This window comes from Triturus cristatus, chromosome 3_1 (genome assembly GCF_964204655.1).
Source record: "Triturus cristatus chromosome 3_1, aTriCri1.1, whole genome shotgun sequence".
In the NCBI taxonomy this organism is placed as follows: Eukaryota; Metazoa; Chordata; class Amphibia; order Caudata; family Salamandridae; genus Triturus; species Triturus cristatus.
In genome coordinates this window covers 666,523,606-666,543,410 of record NC_140583.1, presented here as the reverse complement: position 1 = coordinate 666,543,410, position 19,805 = coordinate 666,523,606, and the positions used below count along the sequence as shown (strand labels likewise).

Below are 19,805 nucleotides of genomic sequence, written 5' to 3'. Positions count from 1 at the left end.
AACAGGAGGACCCAGGTGCCTCATTGTTTGACAATCCCCATTCATTAATTGTTCCCTTTTGGGCCCTCAGTGTGGCAGACCAGGCCCCCACGACATCGTGCTACCAGGTATTATTGCGTGGGTCGGGCCTGGGTATTGAGAGTGACTGAAGGGGCTAAAGGGAGGTTTCTGAGAATGATCAGAAGCGAGTTAAGAGACTGCTTAGCACCCCCATGCTTCGCAGAACTGGACTGGTGTCGGAAGGCCCTTGTGGAACCCTTTTGAGTGACCGACTGCTGCCCTCATCACACTTTTGCTCCGCATCCTGTGGTTGAACTTCCCGAGTGGTAGCCAAACCCCCATTTGATGACTGCCTCCTAATTGGTCCTGCTACCTACCCCCACCTGTTTCCCTGGGACCCTGACTAAGTGTGACTTTGGCCACAGGCTGCCTAGTATCCGGGGGGAGAGTTGGTTATCTGAAATCTGTGTGCGTAGGGTAGTTGGGGTGAGATGGAGGTTGGAGGGAGGCTTGGGCCACAGGGTCTGCAGGGTGCTATCAACTGACCTGCCAGGTATCATTTGAACTGTATTACTGTGCTGTGTGTGTATGTGTGCGAGCACAATATGTACGAATTTCTGTACTGATTTTCATTGCACCGCTATCGGTGCTGAGTGAGTGTGTGCGTGGGAGCGACAGTCTGTGGGCCGCCTGTGATAACGACACTGGCCGGCGGTGTTGCCGTACACGTTGGTTTCATGTAAGTAGAACACTACATTTGACATTGGTTTTACCCATGTGGCCTCGGCTTGCTGTGCTGCTAAAAAGTGTTATAATTCTTTGTATGTACATATTTCTAATATCGTTGTGACCTGGGGTGCACCATATAACTGTGTGGTATTGAATTATAAGATTTGCTAGGGTGGAACTAGGTTTGACATCGTGCTACACCACATAAAGGTGCCGTTTGGTCGGCCAATGGTTTCTTGAGGTGGGGTTTTACCTCTACCCGTTTCCAGTCGTCTGGGCAGATGCCTGATCTGAGGGAGGCATTGATGGTGCTTCCTAGTTCGGGTGCGATGACGGCGGCAGCCCTGTGGAAGATGTGCAGTGGGCAGGGGTCCGTTGGGGCTCCTGAGTGGGTTTCCTTCATGGTCGCTGTGATGAGTTCGAAGGTAGTGGGATCCCAGGACGTGATGGTCGGCTTTTCGGCGGCAGTGGGTAGGAGGGTGGTGCTCGTCGTTGGTTCGCTGAAGTTGTCGTAGAGGGCCTTGATCTTCAGATGGAAGGAGGAGCTGAGCTTGTTGCAGAGTTCCTGGGAAGTTGTGACATCCGTGGCTTCGCAGGTGGGTTTTGCGAACTGCTGTATGACGTTGAACAGTTCCTTGGCGTTGGTCGCGTTGGTCTGGACTTTGTCTCTTATGAAAGTCAGTTTGGTGTCTCTTATGCACTGGTGGTATTCCTTCAGGTCGCTCTTGTGGTCGTTCCGTGGCTCCGTGGTTTTCAGGTTTCGCCAGGTTTTCTCTAAGCCTGCTGCCAAGAACATGTACCACACAAATCACGGAACTGTATTTTATGTGGATCACTCAGTAGATGATTGTTTTAGTCACAGAGATCCATTTGTTACTTGCGATTCATAAGTTGCAACCCTAATAAAGCACAATGAGCTATGAACTATCATCAAGAATCTGCATGCAAACTACATGGTATAGGTTACAATGTTATGTCGCCCCCCCCCCCAAGTCTTTCATTATTCTAATGTTGCTAAAAAGAGTTAATCTGGTTAGAAATACATTCTAATTAGTAAAGCCAACCACTGTGGTACATTGTAAATACTGGCTTTGTGCTTCTTCACACCAAACACTCTTAAAATATATTGCCTACTAGTATTGGTGACGTGTGGCTCCTACACTTTGTAATCCTTATTTCCTACAGGCTGATTTACTCACGTATGATTCATTTGCTCTGTATTATGTGTATGTGATGTAAAGTGGCAGCCCTATAAAACAAATTAAATGCATGTGAGAGAGGAGCTATGGAGAGATGATGGGCACTGGTGACACACATATTGAGGGAATTCGATAAGAAGGTTTTATGGGGGGGCGGCGCCAACAAAGATTGTCACACCGCACTTTGAAAGAGCTCCTGCCCTGCTAATCTGGCACAATCCTGCTGTGCACCGCATTAACAGACTGCCTGGATCCACCCCCCTCCCCCCCCAGACCCACGCGCAGCCGAGGCATATATGATGAGCTCGAAAACCAGCACTGCTTCCATCCTGTAGGCGCCATAACGAAAGAAACAAGACTTGGCCTACCTTGGTGGCGCGAAATCACCCTGGCTAGACAACAGAGCTCCGAGGTTCTCTGAGCAAACCTGGGAGGAGTAGACGGGGACCCAATCGAGGCACCAGGGTGAGCGTGACCATGCTGGCCAAGTCTGCGGCCCCCAGCGGGGCCGCTGGAGACAGCAGCACTGGAGCTGAGACCACTGGGAGCCGGCCACGGTGCACCCTAACTGTTTGGGTGGCCCGCTGGCCCAACGATCGGTCAGGTGGAGGCTCCCTGCCAAGCACTGCAGAGCAGACATTGTGACGATGCCAGATGGGCATGGGATGGTGCCCTGCCCCTGGGGAGATGCAGAGAGCTGCCTGTTCCTAGGGCCAGCGCCGAGAAATATATGCTTCAGAGCGGACAATGAAGCGGAAGGTGAGCGGTGTGGGCTGGGGCTGCCTGTGCCGACTACGAGTGCGAGCCCAGAAGCAGGTGGCAGCTAGTGCGGTAAGGCAGCGGCTCGTGTGGACACCGTCTCGCTAAGGGCCACCATCTCCGACTGCAAGTCTGCCACAGCTCCCGCCGCAGTGGTCAATGGGTCTGCAACCCCCTGCAGGTCCACCCGTCCATGGCTATTGATGCTACTTTGCAACGGGTGGACCTGCAGGGGGTTGCAGACTCAGTGACCACTGCGGAGGGAGCTGTGGCAGACTTGCAGTCGGAGGTGGTGGACCTTAGCGAGACAGTGTCCTCTCTACAAAAGTTGACTATCTGCCTAGACGACCAAGTCGAGGATGCGTAGGGCCGTTCTTGGAGAAACAATCTCCGCTTTGTGGGATTTCCTGAGAAGGTATAGGGGCATTCGGTGGCACTGTTCCTCAAGAAATTGATGTTCCTTGCAAAGCTCCTGGTGCCACATCAGGGAAACATGCACTTCTTCTATTCAGCCGCTGTAGCCTCGGAGTGGGTGGATACGCTGACGCGGCCCCATTCTCAGACTTCGGGGAGATCAAGATCACATACCCTAATGGCTAAACGTAGATTGTCACAACAACGATGGCCAGCTACAAGGAATATACGAACTGGTTCGCAAACTGGGCAGCGACGTATAGAGGTTTGTTCTAATGGGACACTATGCGAAACAAATGCACAGCAGGCAACACCAAAACCTCCTCTAGACAGACAGAGTGGGCGTGTGTATTATACGGACAGCACGGACGACGGCCATCCATGATCTTCTCCCTACAAAATATGCTATGTGTGCAGACCGGAGGCAGTGACGGGTGGTGACATGGATGAGAACTCCTGCTGGGTCCATTCTAATGGAACTTCATTTATTACACCCTTGTCTCAATCAATCAATCAATCATATAACTTGTAAGGCGCACTACATACCTGGGCGGGTTTCAAGGTGCTGGGGGGGGGAAAGCTGTTACTGGTCGAAGAGCTATGTCTTGAGTTGTCTCCTGAAGGTCAGCAGGTCTTCGGTTTGACGTAGGTGGAGGGGGAGGGTGTTCCAGGTCTCGGCGGCGCGATGGGAGACGGATCTACCTCCGGAAGTAGTTCTCCGGATGCGTGGGACCGTGGTTAGGGCGTGGTTAGCGGAGCGGAGTTGTCTGTTGGGTACGTAGAAGGAGAGTCGGCTGTTGAGATAGGCTGGGCCGGTTTTGTGGAGTGCCTTGTGTGCATGGATCAGGAGCTTGAAGGAGATTCTTTTGTCGACGGGGAGCCAGTGCAGGTTCTTCAGGTGGGGGGTGATGTGGTCGCGGCACAGGACGTTGAGGATCAGGCGTGCAGAGGATTCTGGATTCTTTGTAGTCTGCTGATGAGATTGGACGAAGTTCCGGTGTAGAGGGCGTTTCCGTAGTCGAGCCTGTTGCTGACCAGGGCCTCGTGTTTGTCGGGATCCATCTGAAGATCTTGCGGAGCATGCGGAGGGTGTTGAAACAGGTGGAGGAGACTGCGTTGACTTGCTTGGTCATGGAGAGTTTCGAGTCGAGGATGACTCCCAGGTCGGTGGGGGCTGGGGGGGACCCCAGTGATGTGGGCCACCAGGAGTCGTCCCAAGCGGAGGGGTTGGACCTGAGGATGAGGATTTCCGTTTTGTCTGTGTTCAGTTTGAGGCAGCTGTCCTCCATCCAGTCAGCGACGGCCTTCATTCCCTGGTGGAGGTTGGATTTGGCGGTGAGGGGGTCCTTGGTGAGGGGGAGGATCAGCTGAGTGTCGTTGGCGTCTCAAGGACATTGCTGGTCTGCCTCTGCTGTTGCGGGATCGGGGGGGGGAGGAGTGGTGCCCTGGTCTGGGCCCTGTGTTCTTCAGTTTCCAAGATTGTTTGTATTTTCTAGTAAATGGAGGGAACCAGACAGGTACTTCATCAAGATAACACCCTATGGAGGTGCACAGCTCTAACATGTGGGGACCAGTGGTTGTTTGGCTGCGGCTAGGTAGCGAGAGGGGATTCTTTATTCTAATCTTTCCTTCCCCTGGTGCCGGTCATGGTGCACCGACCCCTATCTTTGCACAACCGTTATCTCAAGTTTGTAGTTCGATATACTCATGAGTTCAGAGTTGGGTATGGGGCGAGAACAGCAGTTTTTAGTGTTGCTCATTGCAAGGCATGGCGGGTTGGTGGTACTGCCCAAGGAGTGGGGGAGTTGTAGGTATGGGACGTTTTTTTCTTGTTTCAACACAGTGGGGTGGGGGCAGCTCAGGTGGATGGATGAATGAGGGTGTGACAAGGTGGTGCCTGGTGCTCTGTCTGGATATGGGCCAGTTCTTGCAGATAAGCTAGGATGGTGGATATCACATTTAAATTCCTGACGTGGAATGTCAGGGGATTGGAAGAAACATCAAAGTGTGCATGCATATCTTAAGAGATATCACATTGCGTTGCCTTTCTACAGGACATGCACATCTGGGTCGACTGTCTCCCAGTAATGCGTAAGCGATGGAGGGGTAAATTGTACACAAAGTTGTACTCGGGGTTTGCACGGGGTACCTTGATCTGGGTGGTTGCTGGGGTGCCGTTTCAACATAAGGGCCACGTAGTGGACACTGAAGGCTGTTTTGTGAGCCCATCTGGAGTACTGGATGGGCGGGATCTCTGGCTAAATTTGGTATATGCTCCGAATGTGGATCATCCACAGTTCTTTACTGAGGTAGCAACCTCAGCAGCCCCATACCTTACTGATGACATACTGCTCCCAGGCGACAGTAATTGTGTATTACACTCAACACTAGATTGGGAACACACTTGAAACCCCACATGATGTCACGGTTGCAGACATTGATGTGAGATTTTGGATTAAAAGACGTATGGAAGGAAAGGCACCCGAATGCTAGAATATTTTATTGTTATATGCCGGCAGCGGGTACATACAATTAACTAGACTACTATCTCTCAACTTCAAGCCTCACAGTTTTGACTTGGGAGGTGACATATCTGGTGAGGTATCTTTCGGACCACTCCCACCTGTTACTGTCCCTTGCAAGGGAGCAGCTGCGCCTAGTGGTACTACAATGGCGCCTACCCGCAGGAGGTGCTGGCGGACCCCCCATTCTTGACCACAGTCCATAAGGCAATTTGTCATTATTTCCAGGAAAACCGGGGAAGTTCTACAAGTAGGGCTCATGACTGGGAAGCGATGAAAGTGGTACTTCGGGAAGTGTGTATGAATACTTCATATGGGGTGCAGAAACAACTACTAGGCGACCTGGAGCAAGACAAATCCCAGCTATTGGAGGTAGCAAAGATGCTCTCGACACAAGCCCCTAGATTGGAAGAGTTGCGCAGCTTGCATAGAGCCATACTTGTTGACTGGCGTACATTAGAACAAAATACTTGTATACAGCCCATAGACAGAGGCTCCATGCTGAGGGGGATAAGACTAGGGCACTATTGGCAAGATTGGTGAGGCAGCAGGACTCCAAGGACCCCATCTTGGAGTTGCGAGACACAGCGGGCATGCTAGTTACATCACAAGCAGCTATAAATAAACTGCTATGACTTCACCTCACTGACATATATGCAGGAGGAATGGCGACGCTGGACCTCAACTGGGTGGACTTTTTAGCAGAATTAGAATTGCCCTATCTGAGACCAGAAGATAGGGCCATACTTGAGGCAGCCCTGACTTGGGAAGAGATTCTTGCCTTGCTGAACAGTCAAAAGCCGACAAAAACGCAGGGTGCAACGGCCTTCCTGCAGAATTTTACCATAAATCCGTAGTCCTGATTGTAGATAGGCTGTTGGAGGTTTACGTCGGGGCATAGAGATTGGGGCACCTCCCAGATGCAATGCAAGAAGCACTAGTGGTGTTAGTGCCCAAACCGGGCAAGCCGGTAGACGAGGTGAAGTCTTACAGGCCTCTCTCGATGCTTAACGTAGATACCAAAATACTGAGTGGCCTGTTGGCATCCCATATGCTCCCCTACCTACATACACTCATACATGAAGATCAATGTGGGTTCATCCCCAAAAGGTGCACCATGTTATATCTCCATAGGCTCTTTCACGTCCTCCAGGTCCCTGAAATATGAGACGGCCCATACTTGCTAGCTTTCCTCCATATAAACAAGACCAAATTTATCAGTTGGTGAAAACTACTACATACTGCGCCAACTGACAGTACGAACTGGTCGGAGTCCTTCTCACTATGCCGTGGCACGAGGCATGGCTGCCACCTATCGCCGCTATTATTCGCAGTGGCAATGGAACCACTTGCGGTGTTGTTGCGACGTAGGCTTGTGCAATGGGGAATCAAGGTGGGGAGAACCATGCATATAATATCAATCTACACTTATGATGCCTTGGTGTATCTGTGGTAACCGTCCGAGACACTGCCGGTACTGCAGGCGGCTCGGACTGAGTTTGCATCAGTCTCCGGCCTCTCGGTGAATGCAGTCACGACTCAAGCCACTTGGGACACAGGCTGGGATGGACCCCGTGCAGCTCCCAAAACTTCAGCTGCCATGGTGCCTGGAGGGGGTGTGTTACTTGGGTATTAAAATAGCCACGGCGAAGCAGAGATTCCTGGATCTGAACATAGTTAGGGTGCTTACGGGACTATGTGTGTCTGTCCAACTCTGGAAAGACCTTCCTCTAACACTGATGGGGAAATTGGGCCCAGTCAAGATGGTGGTATTGCCTCACTGTCTATATGTCATGATGGGCTCGTTATACAAGATCCTCCAACAGTGCTTCCCAGAGTTGGACAGTCTCCTCGTGGATCTAATATGGTACACGGAGTGGAAAAGAATTGGATTCTGCAACTGGAAGGTTGCAACAAACCTGGGAAAGAGGGGGCATTGAACTCCCCAATCTATAGTTTTATTATATGGCAGCGAACCTCCAGCATGCGATCCACTGGTTTGACGAGGGGGACATTTGGGAGAAGAGGCTGCTGTGCAGCCTTAACGTTCACCGAGGTCTACTGGAGCTCCTTGTGTGTGGGGCACGTATCCCAGACACTTAGCCATACTTGGTCAGGCAGATAGGCCGTATTTGGGAGCGGGTGGTCACGACAGTCCTTCGCAGGGCCCCATTCGCATGAGATATGCCGATATGGGTGCTCAAGCCCTTCGTAGGCATATAGAACACCACGTTGATGGGAAAATGGAAAGAAGGGTGTTGTGAGGTACTAGGCGATTTGTACCTGGGGGGCCAATTAATTACCCGGGAGGACGCAATGGACTCTTTTGTGCTAGGCCTGGGACAGTACCTTCAGTAGAATTAGATGTCGACCACTGCCCGCGAGCTCTGGCCTGGTTTTCCGGATGAGCCTGCCCCCTTTCAGACATTAAATAGATTGATGGACATGGCTGGGGGCCGGAGACTTATTACGCACTTATACAGAGAGCAACGGGGTGATGTTCAGAAGGTCACACAAAGCACATGCTAGATGGGAGGAGGGACTAGGGGAAGACATGACCCCACGAGATTGGCAAAAGGTCCACGAGGAGATGCGTACAGTCAGCTCAAACGTTAGGTTTCAAACGTATACAATACAATTATGTTCATCAGTTGCACCTCCCCCACAAGACCTTGAATGTTATCTACCCCCGCAAGGTCGTACAGTTGCCGACGTTGCAGAACCCCTGCAGTGGAGCTGACTTCTTACATATGGTGTGGTGCTGCACAGACATTGTGCCGTTCTGGAGGGAGGTCCTGCTGACACTAAAATGAGCGGCTGAAAAGGAGTTTGAAGGTACTCCCCGAGAAGTGTTGCTGGCCCTTCTCCCAGCCCCTGTTAAAAGGGAACTTAGCCATACATTTCTGATCCAGGGGCTGGTGCTTGTCAAGCGGTAAATTGCTATTAGATGGCTAAATTCATGCTTACCAAGTCATGGGGAATCGATGCGAGACACGTTGGAGGGGGCGACAGCGGAAGTGGTCAGAATGAGAAATGTCAGGCGGGACGAGAAGCTAGAAGATGATCTAGTGGTGTGGAGACAGATGCCCTTAGATTTGCATACAGGGGAGGGGACACCGGTTCGAGATGAAGTAGTTGACTAATGAGTAGTGGAGATACATGTCATATGCACTGTTAAAGACACCCAAAGGCAATGTTAAGCACTGTAATCCTGGGACACCCTGAAGCTTACTCAAAGCCCAGAAAGTGTTGTTTGTTTGCAGGCTGTTAATTTTATAATGTGATGCCGCCTTGTCAGGTACATATGTCTACACCAAGAATAGTGTTACCACGTTATCCCACCTGAGCTCCACCTGGGGAGAGGGGGCAAAGGAGAGTGGTTGGGGGAATGAGTTGGTATTACCTGTTCACAATATATGAGCACTTTGGTGCAAGATGTATGATGTAACCGACCTTTGATGATGTAAAACTGATAAAAGACTGTCACACTGGGTACCACCATCACTAAAGCAGGCCCTGTCTCCTCTCTTCTCTCCTACATTCGATTCCACTTCTCTCCTCCAGTCCTTGGAAGCTGATTAAGAGCAAGTGAAGTGAGGTCACATTTTTGTTTTACTTATCTTGTTCTAAGAGAGAAGAAACTGGACCACACTGTACCAGTGTGTGCCCTCTCATCTAAGCCCCTGGTACAGCAGTGCCTGAATTCCTAATCCTAAAAGGTCTCGAACACCTGCACTGGGAGCTATGTCAAGATCCAGGTGCCTGCACTGGTAGATGCTGCACGGTCCCAAGCACCAGCTCTGGGAGCTATGGCAAGGCTCGGGTGCTTGCAATGGTAGCTTCTCCAAGTCATCGGTGCCTGAATTTTCAGCTCCTCCCAAGCCCACTGTCTGCACTAAGAGCTCCTCCAAGACCCTGGTGCGCACAATGTCCTTCAACACCTCAACGTCTACACAGGTAACTACCCCAACCCCTGTGTGCTTGCGGTGGCAGCTGACCAAGGCTTTGGTACTTCCCCGTATGCACTCCTCCCAAACCCAGGTGCTTGCACATAACTCACAGAAAAGCCTGGTGCCTGCACTGTACGCAATGCTAAGATACTGGCGCCTGCACAAGAAGATCCTTGAAGGCCCAATGCCAGCACTGGCCAATTTCGATGGCCTTGGCATACACTTCTATCTCCTCCTAGGCTCTTGAGCCTGCACTGTTAGCTTGTTCAGTGCTGTGACACCGACACTGGTAGCTCCTTCAAGGCTCTGGCACCTAAACGTGTGGCTTTTTCAAGGCCCTGATACCTGCAGTGTAGCCTCTGAAGGCACTGATACCTGCACTGCTGGTTCCCCAGGGCCCCGGCCTGCACTTGGAGTCTCTAAAGGCCCTGGTACCTGCAATGCTAGTTCCCCAAGGCCCTGGTACCTGAACAGCTAGTTCTCCTGGGCCCTGGTACCTGCACTTGTAGCCTCTAGAGGCCCTGGTACCTGCAGTGCTTGTTTTCTAGGACACTACTATCCGAAACTGCGGCCTCTGAAGGCACTGGCAACTGGATTGCTGGTTCTCCAAGGACCTGGTACCTGCACTTGGAGCCTCTAATGGCCCTGGTACCGGCAATGCTGGTTCTCCAAGGCTCTGGAACCTGTACTTGAAGCCTCTAAAGGCCCTGGTACCTGCACTTGTAGCCTCTATAGGCCCTGGTACCTGCACTTGTAGCCTCTAAAGGCCCTGGTACCTGCACTTGTAGCCTCTAAAGGCCCTGGTACCTGCAGTGCTGGTTTTCTAGGACACTACTACTCGAAACTGCGGCCTCTGAAGGCACCGGTAACTGGATTGCTGGTTCTCCAGAGACCTAGTACCAGCACTGGCAGTGATTGTAGACTGGTGCTGGAGCCCAAAACCATTAATGACTGTTTTTGGGTGTGGGATTGGGGTAGGGGCAGGTTATTAGCCTAATGGGCACATTGGAAAAGGAAAGGAACAAACCTTTGAAGTTTACGTGAACAACTAATGTTGTTTTAACCAACCAATATCGTAAATTATGTTTCTAAAATGCTCTCTTTAGTCACTTGTGTCCAATCACAGGCAGACACTGATGAGGGGAGGAGACGCTGCAGAGAGTGAGAGCGGTCTCCGACTGCAAGCAGCTGAGGGGGTAAAGTTCTCGTGGGAAGGTTACAGTTAATAAGAAGGTGAGATTGTTCAGAAATGGGGGACAAACTCTACTGAGAATGAGTTTCTGTTTAGAAGGAATTACCTTATTGAGATAGTAGATTCTCCTCGTGAAACACTGCAGAGGCGTTGCAGCGCTCTCAGAGATGCTAGACGGGGGGAGACACTTTAGGTGGCAGTGTGTGGTGGGACGTTTCACTCTTATGGTTGAAGACAGCACAGCTCTCCACATACTTAACGTGCACGTGGTTGAGGACCTCGTGCACAGGGCTGCTCCTCCGTGCTGCGCGCGCCTCAGCCCCTGGTTGAACATGGCGGCTCTGCGCTCGGTGCTTTAGTGCGTGGGAAGCGCCACCACCGCGTTTATCTGCCTTCTGTTTTCATTGACGAGTCTCCAAGATTCCGCGGGCCTCTGTCGGACTTTCCATCACTTTGAACCGATGCTCGTTTTCCAGCGGCTGGAGTGTCGGTTGAGGCGCGCGCTCTGCTGTGGACGTGTGATAATGACGGCCTGCTCTGCGAGGAGTGACGCATTCAACCCAGGGAGCGGGTTTTGGCTCCCCAAGAACCTCGGACCGCTGCCCTGGCCTTTGACTTTCAAGTGCCACGCTTTTCATGGAAGCTCTCCCGGACAGGCAGGTGCCAACAGCCATTAATGTGACCTGCCCGTGGGAGAGGAGAACTTCTGCAGGATTCCGGGAAGACAAACAACCTGTCCGTGCCGGAGAAATGAAACATTCTGTAAACCTACTATTTACCGCAACATCGGATGCCATAAAGTTGCCCTCATAGCAACTTCTGCCAACTCACGTGAGCACCTGGTGAAGGTTACAATCTGAGGATGCCAGTTCCGCCTTTCACTGAAAGGTGATTCGGAATAGAACTAGGCGCTAGGTTGTCTAGGAAGGGCGGGATCTTCCTATACAAGGGCTGCAAACGCATTGTGAATGTCAGCTGTGTCGCAGGAAGTGACAAGATAGGAAGGAAAGTCCGGCCTCCTTGGGTGTAAGGCTCTAGCTAAAGGGTAGGACGAGTGAGGGCAATAGTGTTACTTTCGTAAAATTGTGTCATTTGGATAGTAGCTGAGAGTGCAACCACATGCAGGAGTCACCTGCAGACAGCCACCTTGTTATTTCATGTATTCTGTAGATTTTCTTTAGCATTTACTCGTGTTGTGTACACAATATAAAATATTCATGAGTCAGGTGAGGAGATATTTTGGAGTACATAGCTGAAAGAGATACATACCATGCCTACCACTGGGAAAAGGGTCTCTCCCCGGATCAACGCATTATCCCCTGAGCGGAACAGGGTGTAGATCTGGCTTTAGGCGATGGGGAGAGTCTTTGATGGCATGTAATGGTGCACCAGTTTCTGCACACCCCTGGACTTTTCTCCAGCTGACCTTCTAAACTTGGCAAACTACTTTAATTTTTATTCTAGACTCATTTGTGCTGATTCCATTATTTAAACTCTTTCAGCCAAAGGTCTTTCAGGTCAGGCATATATATACATCACTTAAAAGAACAATAAATAAGCAAGATAGCATCCCAGCTTTATGCAAATTTCAGACACATCCATACAATGGAACATGCATATAAACGCTTATAAAATGCCTGTTTTAAATGTTCATCCAAACCGAGATAGTTAGCTTATCTCTGCAGATGCAGAAATGGCTGGACTTCTGTGTTCAAAATCACAAGGACTTGGTTTCAATAGTTCATCTGGCCCGAAGGAAACCCTCTGCTTTATGTCCCTCTCACAGAATATCTATGATCATCAGTTTCAAAGTCAGTCCATTCCCTTGTCAGTAGGAGCTTTCTATGCATTTAGTAATATTCTGAGTCTGTGTTATTTGCTTCTCTTTTTGCTTTTACGTTTTGCCAAAAGGAACAATTGATGGACAGAATGCAGAACAATGTTTTACATTCACCCCAGTACAGAGATCAGGGCCTAAATCCATGTTTTTCTTGCTCACCAAGCCATTCTAGTTTGGACCCAGCCATATGCAAATCAGTCTTGACCCTGCGCCCAATGGGAACAGTCCAGCCTACACTGCCAGGCCAGGTCCTCCCTGGACTAGAAACAAGCATCCTAGGACCAGTTTCGGGCTTTCAGCCCTCATCAGCCAGGATAGTTTGACTCCAGAGGTATGGAGAGCAAGGGACCCACGTCTGGGCATACCCATCCCACTCGGGGTGACAAATGCAAAAGGAACAATTGATGGACAGAATGCAGAACAATGTCTTACATTCACCCCAGTACAGAGATCTGGGCCTAAATCCATGTTTTTTTTGCTCACCATGCCATTTCAGTTTGGACCCAGGCATATGCAAATCAGTCTTGACCCTGCGCCCAATGGGAACAGTCCAGTCCGAACTGCCAGGCCAGGTCCTCCCTGGACTGGAAACAAGCATCCTAGGACTGGTTTCAGGCTTTCAGCCCTCATCAGCCAGGATAGCTTGACTCCAGTGGCATGGAGAGCACGGGACCCACGTCTGGGCATACCCGTCCCACTTGTGGTGACAAATGCAAAATGAACAATTGATGGACAGAATGCAGAACAATGTCGTACATTCACCCCAGTACAGAGATTCGGGGCACAGGGTCAAGACTGATTTGCATATGGCTGGGTCCAAACTGGGGTGGTGTGGTGAGCAAAAGAATGATGCATTAAACCCAGATCCTTGTGACTGGGGGTGAATATTTGCATTGTCCAGCATTCCGTCCATCAATTATTTCTTTTGCATTTACATTTAGCCAGCCCAAATCTAGCCAAATGTGATCCATATTGTTTTTAATTTGAGCCTAGAGCAGCTTGCATGCGCTGTATCCGAGACACGCTGTATTCAGTGAAATGACTTTCATCCCGCCTGCTGCTTACATCAGGCTGACTCCAGTGTTGCTCTACTTTGCTGCCTGCTAATTGGTTTGCGCAGCCGATACATCACTTCCATTCCTAGCTGAGGAGCACCAGCCAAGTATAGATTAATTCCAGTTGATTAGTGCCCGCCTGCTGCGATGCATATACTATTTCTTCTAACCCCCTCCTATTCCCCCTACCCTTTTTGCCAAGGCGTGTAGGTTTGTACTTTTTTGCTTTCACACAGTTACCTGCAAGGCTTGCCAAGGCGCGTATTTTTTGCTTTCCGACAGTTACCTGCAAGGTGTTGTGTATTTATTGCTCCCGTTTGCATGCAAGCACTGGTCTTGCCAATGGCGTCCACTCTAGACAGCATCAAGTTGAGCTTTAGCTCGCAATGCTGCTCCCAGTTCACCTTATCTCCCAGTGCCATCCCCCCATCACTACTTCCCACCCGTCGCTGCTTGTTAATCTTGGTGTATTTACTGACTGGGATATTTGTTTGGGACAAAATAAGTAAATGTGACTGGTTTGCTTGTTGGCATGTATTTTTTGCTTTCACACAGTTACCTGCATGGTGTATTTACTGCTATGGTTGGCGCGCAAACACTGGCCTCGCCAATGGCATCCACTCTAAAAGGCTTTGGGTTCAGCTTCGGTGCACAGCACTGCTCCCAGTTCACCTAATCCCCCCTATGCCCTGAGCCTCGACCTATCACCTTTAAACACACAACTGCCGGTCCCACAGTGGAGCATGTTAACAGAACAGCCACTTCGACGCTGCTCCCGGTTCACTTAATCAGCCTGTGCCGTCACCTCCCACCCGACCTGCAAGGCATGGTGTGTTGACTGCTATGGTTTGCATGCAAGCATTGGCCTCGCCATTGGTGCCCACTGTAGACAGCTTTGGGTTCAGCTTTGGCGCACGGCGTTGCTGCCAGTTCACTTAATCTCCCTGTGCTGTGCCCTGAGCCTCTACTTACCACCTTTAAACACACAACTACATGCCCCACAATGCAGCATATTAACAGAACAGCCAGGGCTGACGGATGGTGTCACACATAACTTGGAGACACTTGAGAACTACGGGATAAAAAGGAGTGTGTTGGTAAGTTGCTGTCAAGACATGGGAGTCAGATGGGTGTTAACGCGTGTATGCGTGTTGAGGGTCATAAGTTACCATCGTACTTTTGAGGATGGTTAACGTACATATGTATCAGTCAGCCTCCACCTTCTCCAAGGTCAGTCGGTCCCAGCGGCAAGGGGCTTCGGAAAGACACTGCCATTGCTTTTGGAGGAAGCCCCTCACCTGCAGTCGCCATCGTCCTCAACCGCTGATGGACTTGGCTCTGTTTTGCTTCGTCCCCCACCCTTTGCCCGTTTGGTGCTAGTGCATTTTCATTTTTACACCTTTTAAACTACAGTTGCTTCTATTTAGTACCAACATTTTAATATGGATATTAAATCCACAACTAGTTACTCTTAACTGTAACAGAAAGTTTTGTTTTCCGTGTATTTATTAAACTTATGTTCTTTCTATAGCAAAATCCCTTCTGGAAACAACTTCTGCAAATGGGGTCATGTCAGTGAAGTATGCTACAGATACCAATGTGGTGCATGCCAAGAGTACGCTCCATTGTTGTGGATTCTAATCGTTTGCGTGACTAAGGGCAGAGCACGCAGGTCCAGGCTGCACGCGTCTGTTTAAATAACTTTAAGAAAAGTTGAAGGAGTGTTGGAAATGGTGTGCTTTCTATCGTCTCTCTTTTTTGCATGTCAAGAATAAGACATGAAGCGTGCGCCATATTAATGTCTCTTGTGGGGACCTCACCCCACCTCTTGCATCGCAATAATTACACAGCGAGACGCGAGGGCCCGATACACTCATCTCTCACTTTCTTTACTTCTAGTAAACAATTCTCTCTATATTTATCCCTCCAGCTCTGTCATTCTCTGCTGTGTCCCTCTTCTTCTCCCTCTGTTTTCACTCGTCCGTTTTCCCTGCTTTCATCTTTCAACAGTAGTATTCATTCACTGGAAATTGTGTCTGTCAGATGAACAAGTTACGTACCTTTGGTAAAGTATTATCTGGTAGGGACACAGTCTAGCCGCTGATTCCTTAAACTAAGTACAGAATTACAAGGTCTGTGGAAACACCAAGGGCCTGTCATGTTTTCCTCCGAGATTCTGGCAGCTGAACACAGCTGAAAACTTCAGACAACATTGCAAGGGGGGCATTTCTCATGACTCTCAAGTAGAACACAGTATATGTTTTCCCTCATACAACGAAGCTATATCCCCTAGCTCTCATATTCAGCATTATATCTCATGGCCTGCCTACTGTGGTATTATCTCTTGGCTCTCATGCTATAGTAGTGTATCTTGCATCCCTCACTGTGGAACTGTATCTCATGCTTGTCGTGCTGTAGCATTAAATCTATTGGCTTTCACACTGGAGCAGTGTATTTTGTATCTTTCAATGTAGCACTGTATCTCATTACTCTCATGCAATAGCACTGCATCCATTGGAGCTCACGCTGTAGTAGTGTATCTTGTATCTCTCATTGTAGCGCTGTGTCTCAAGGCTGTCGCGCTGCAGCAGTATCTATCTTTTCTCCTATACAATCGTACTGTATCTCCCCACTAACACACTCACACTGTGGTGGCACGGTATGTCCTAGCTATCATACTACAGTACTGTGTATCACGGTTCTCATACCGTGGTCCTGTGCTCATTCACTGGTTGCATGGTATGCCCTAGCTCTCATACTGCAGCACTGTATAGAGTGGCTTTTATATCGTAGTCCTGTGTCTTTTGCTCAATCTCTGGTGGTACAGCATGTCCTAGCTGAGCTCTCATACTGCAGCGCTGTATATCTTGGCTCTCATGTTGTGGTTCTATGTCCTCTGCTCATTCTTTCTTAGCACGGCAACTCCTGGATCATAAGTAATGCACTGTGTCTCATAGTTCTCAAATTGTGGTACTGCGTCTTGAGCTCATACTACGGTGGCATCCTAGCTCTCACACTGAAGCACTGCATATTATGGCTCTCATTTGTGGTCCTGTGTCTTGTGCTCATACTACAGCAGCATGGTATGTCCTAGCTCTCAAACTGCAGCACTGTATATAGTGGCTCTTATATTGTAGTTCTGTGCCATATCCTCAATCTCTGGTGGCATGTGCTAGCTGAGCTCTCATACTGCAGCTCTGTATATTATGGCTCTAATATTGTGGTTCTATGTCTTGCACTCATACTATTGTTGCACTATTTGACTGAGCTGTCATACTGCGGCACTGTATATTATGGCTCTCATATTGTAGCCCTGTGAATGTACTCATATTACAGCGGCATGGTATGTCTGAGCTCTCACACTGAAGCACTGTATATCGTGGCTCTTATATCATAGTTCTCTGCCTTATGCTCAATCTCTGGTGGCACAGTATGTCCTAGCTGAGCTCTCATACTGCTGCTCTGTATATTATGGCTCTTATATGGTAGTCCTGTGTCTTGTGGCCATACTGCGGTGGCATGGAATGTCCGAGCTCTCATACTGCAGAACTGTATATTATGGCTTTCATATTGTGGTCCTGTGTCTTGTACTGATACTATTGTGGCACGATATGTCCTGGCTCTCATGCTGCAGGATTTAATGTTAGGGTTCCCATATTGTGGTCCTGTGTCTTGTGCTCATACTACAGCGGTATGGTATGCCCTAGCTCTCATACTGCAGCACTGTATATCATGGCTTTTATATCATAGTCCTGAGCCTTATGCTCAATTTCTGGTGGCACAGTATGTCCTAGCTGAGCTCTCATACTGCTGCTCTGTATATTATGGCTCTTATATGGTAGTCCTGTGTCTTGTGGCCATACTGCGGTGGCATGGTATGTCCGAGCTCTCATACTGCAGAACTGTATATTATGGCTTTCATATTGTGGTCCTGTGTCTTGTACTGATACTATTGTGGCACGATATGTCCTGGCTTTCATGCTGCAGGAGTTAATGTTATGGTTCCCATATTGTGGTCCTGTGTGTTGTGCTCATACTACAGCGGAATGGTATGCCCTAGCTCTCATACTGCAGCACTGTATATCATGGCTCTTATATCATAGTCCTGTGCCTTATGCTCAATTTCTGGTGGCACAGCATGTCCTAGCTGAGCTCTCATACTGCAGCACTCTATATTATGGCTTTCATATTGTGGTGCTGTGTCTTGTGCTCATATTGCGGTGGCATGGTATTTCCTTGCTCTCATGCTGCAGCACTGTATATTACGGGTTTCATTTAGGTGTCATGTGTCTCGTACTGATAGTATGGTGGCATGATATGTCCTGGCTCTCATGCTGCAGCACTGTATTTTATGGCTCTCATATTGTGGTCCTGTGTCTCGTACTTGTAAGGAAATGCCTCTTTTTGCATGAGCACCCCCCAAAGCGTTGGACTGATGCTGCTGGTTTTGCTGCTCTGAGAGCGCACTGACTCCTGCTTACCAGATCTCAGTACCAGCGTTCTAACCCCCTACAAAATGTATGTTGAATTGTCTACTCCGTATGGGCTAGCTTACTTATAAGTCCCCAGTATATGGTTCCAGGTGTGCCCAGGGCACGTAAGTTAAGGGCACTGAGTGTGACAAAGTACAAAATGGCTTCCAGTCTCCCACTGAAGCCTGGAAGGGCAGTGAACAGCTGCTAGTTTGATTTTGCCATTTAAACCAATGGTAAAGCCCCCACTTACTTTAACAATATATATACGTTTCTCCAAACAAATGTCTAGCGAGCCCTAAGGCAGGGAGGTGTATATTCTTAAGAGGGACATGTACTTTAATATGTCCTAACAGTACAACATGTAAATCGTTGTTTCACTCTGGAAGAGCTAGTAGCCCCATTTGCTAGTGCAGAGTTATATGCTGACATCCTGGTCCTGCTAAATTCTGAATGGAACTACTAAAATGGGTACTTCAAGTCAAAGGTAATGTCACTTTTAAGGAAAAGCAACATGTAAAAAGTTGCCACTATGTTGCTCAGTTTATCCAGTCCCTTTTTCGCAGTTGCTGGCCACTAGACAGCCTTTTGCTGTCCTTGGGGAGAAGTGTGAATGACTCTCAGGTTTAGGAAAAATAGAGACCTGCCACAGAAGGAAGCAGAAGGAGGCATTACATCCCTTTGTAGGACGTCACACAGTGTGTTGGCCCAAAACTCAAGCTTCAGAGGAGAAGCTCCATTTAAGTTTATGGCTGTTTTGACTTAAGTGTGGAACTGGATTTGAGACTGCTTTGGGGACCAAGTAACTGACCAAATATTCCTTATTGGCCTCCCTGACCTTCTCCCTGTCAGAATTGGTCGTCCAGTTCAGGCCGAAGTAGCCAAATACAACTCTTCCAAACTTTTCAAAAGTTCCCAAACTTTCTGGTTACCAATACATACTTGTTTGTGCTTTGGACTAAAAATCTGATATTTACTTTTTCTTTAAAAAATCTATATCTTTCGAACCAACCCTCTGGTGGCTTTTGCTCATCTTGGTGTCTACATATCCATAAAAATATAATATACTTTTATAAATTGGAGTCAGGTTACTTTTGTGTTGTGTGACTTTCTTATTCTGTTGTTTGGTACTTCAAAGTTCTTTACACTAGTTCCTTTGTTTAAGCTTTGCTGCTCAAAGCCGCAGCAACCCATGGTTGATCAAGAGGTTTTAAAATGAGCCTCACTGGACCCAAGATGGTTTTGTGGGTGTATTACTTGGTGAGGTCGCACAACCACACCATATAATACACCACAAACTTCACAGTACTCCTACTGCTTGGCATAGAATGTCCTAACTCTCATTTTGCAGCACTATATATAGCGAGTCTTATCTTGTGATCCTTTGACTTGTATTCATTCTGTGGCAACATTGCAAGTCCTAACGTTCATACTATATAACAATATATAACATGGCTTTTATCTTGTGGACTGTGCCTTGTGCTCATAATGTGGTGGAACGGTATGTCATGCAGCACTGTATATCATGGTTTCTCATATTGGGGTACAATATCTTGTGTTCATACTGTGGTACTTTGTTTCTGATGATTCTCATATTGTGGTACTGTGTTTTGTGCATATACAGTGACACTGTACCTCATGCTTTCCTAATGTGGCCTTGCATTTTATACTAT

At 48.7% G+C, this 19,805-nt stretch overlaps 1 protein-coding gene across 1 annotated transcript in view; it reads right to left on the bottom strand.

Moving 5' to 3' along the window:
• Positions 1-19,805, bottom strand: part of CEMIP (cell migration inducing hyaluronidase 1) — a 908,751-nt gene that overhangs the window by 197,783 nt on the left and 691,163 nt on the right. The window lies entirely within an intron of this gene.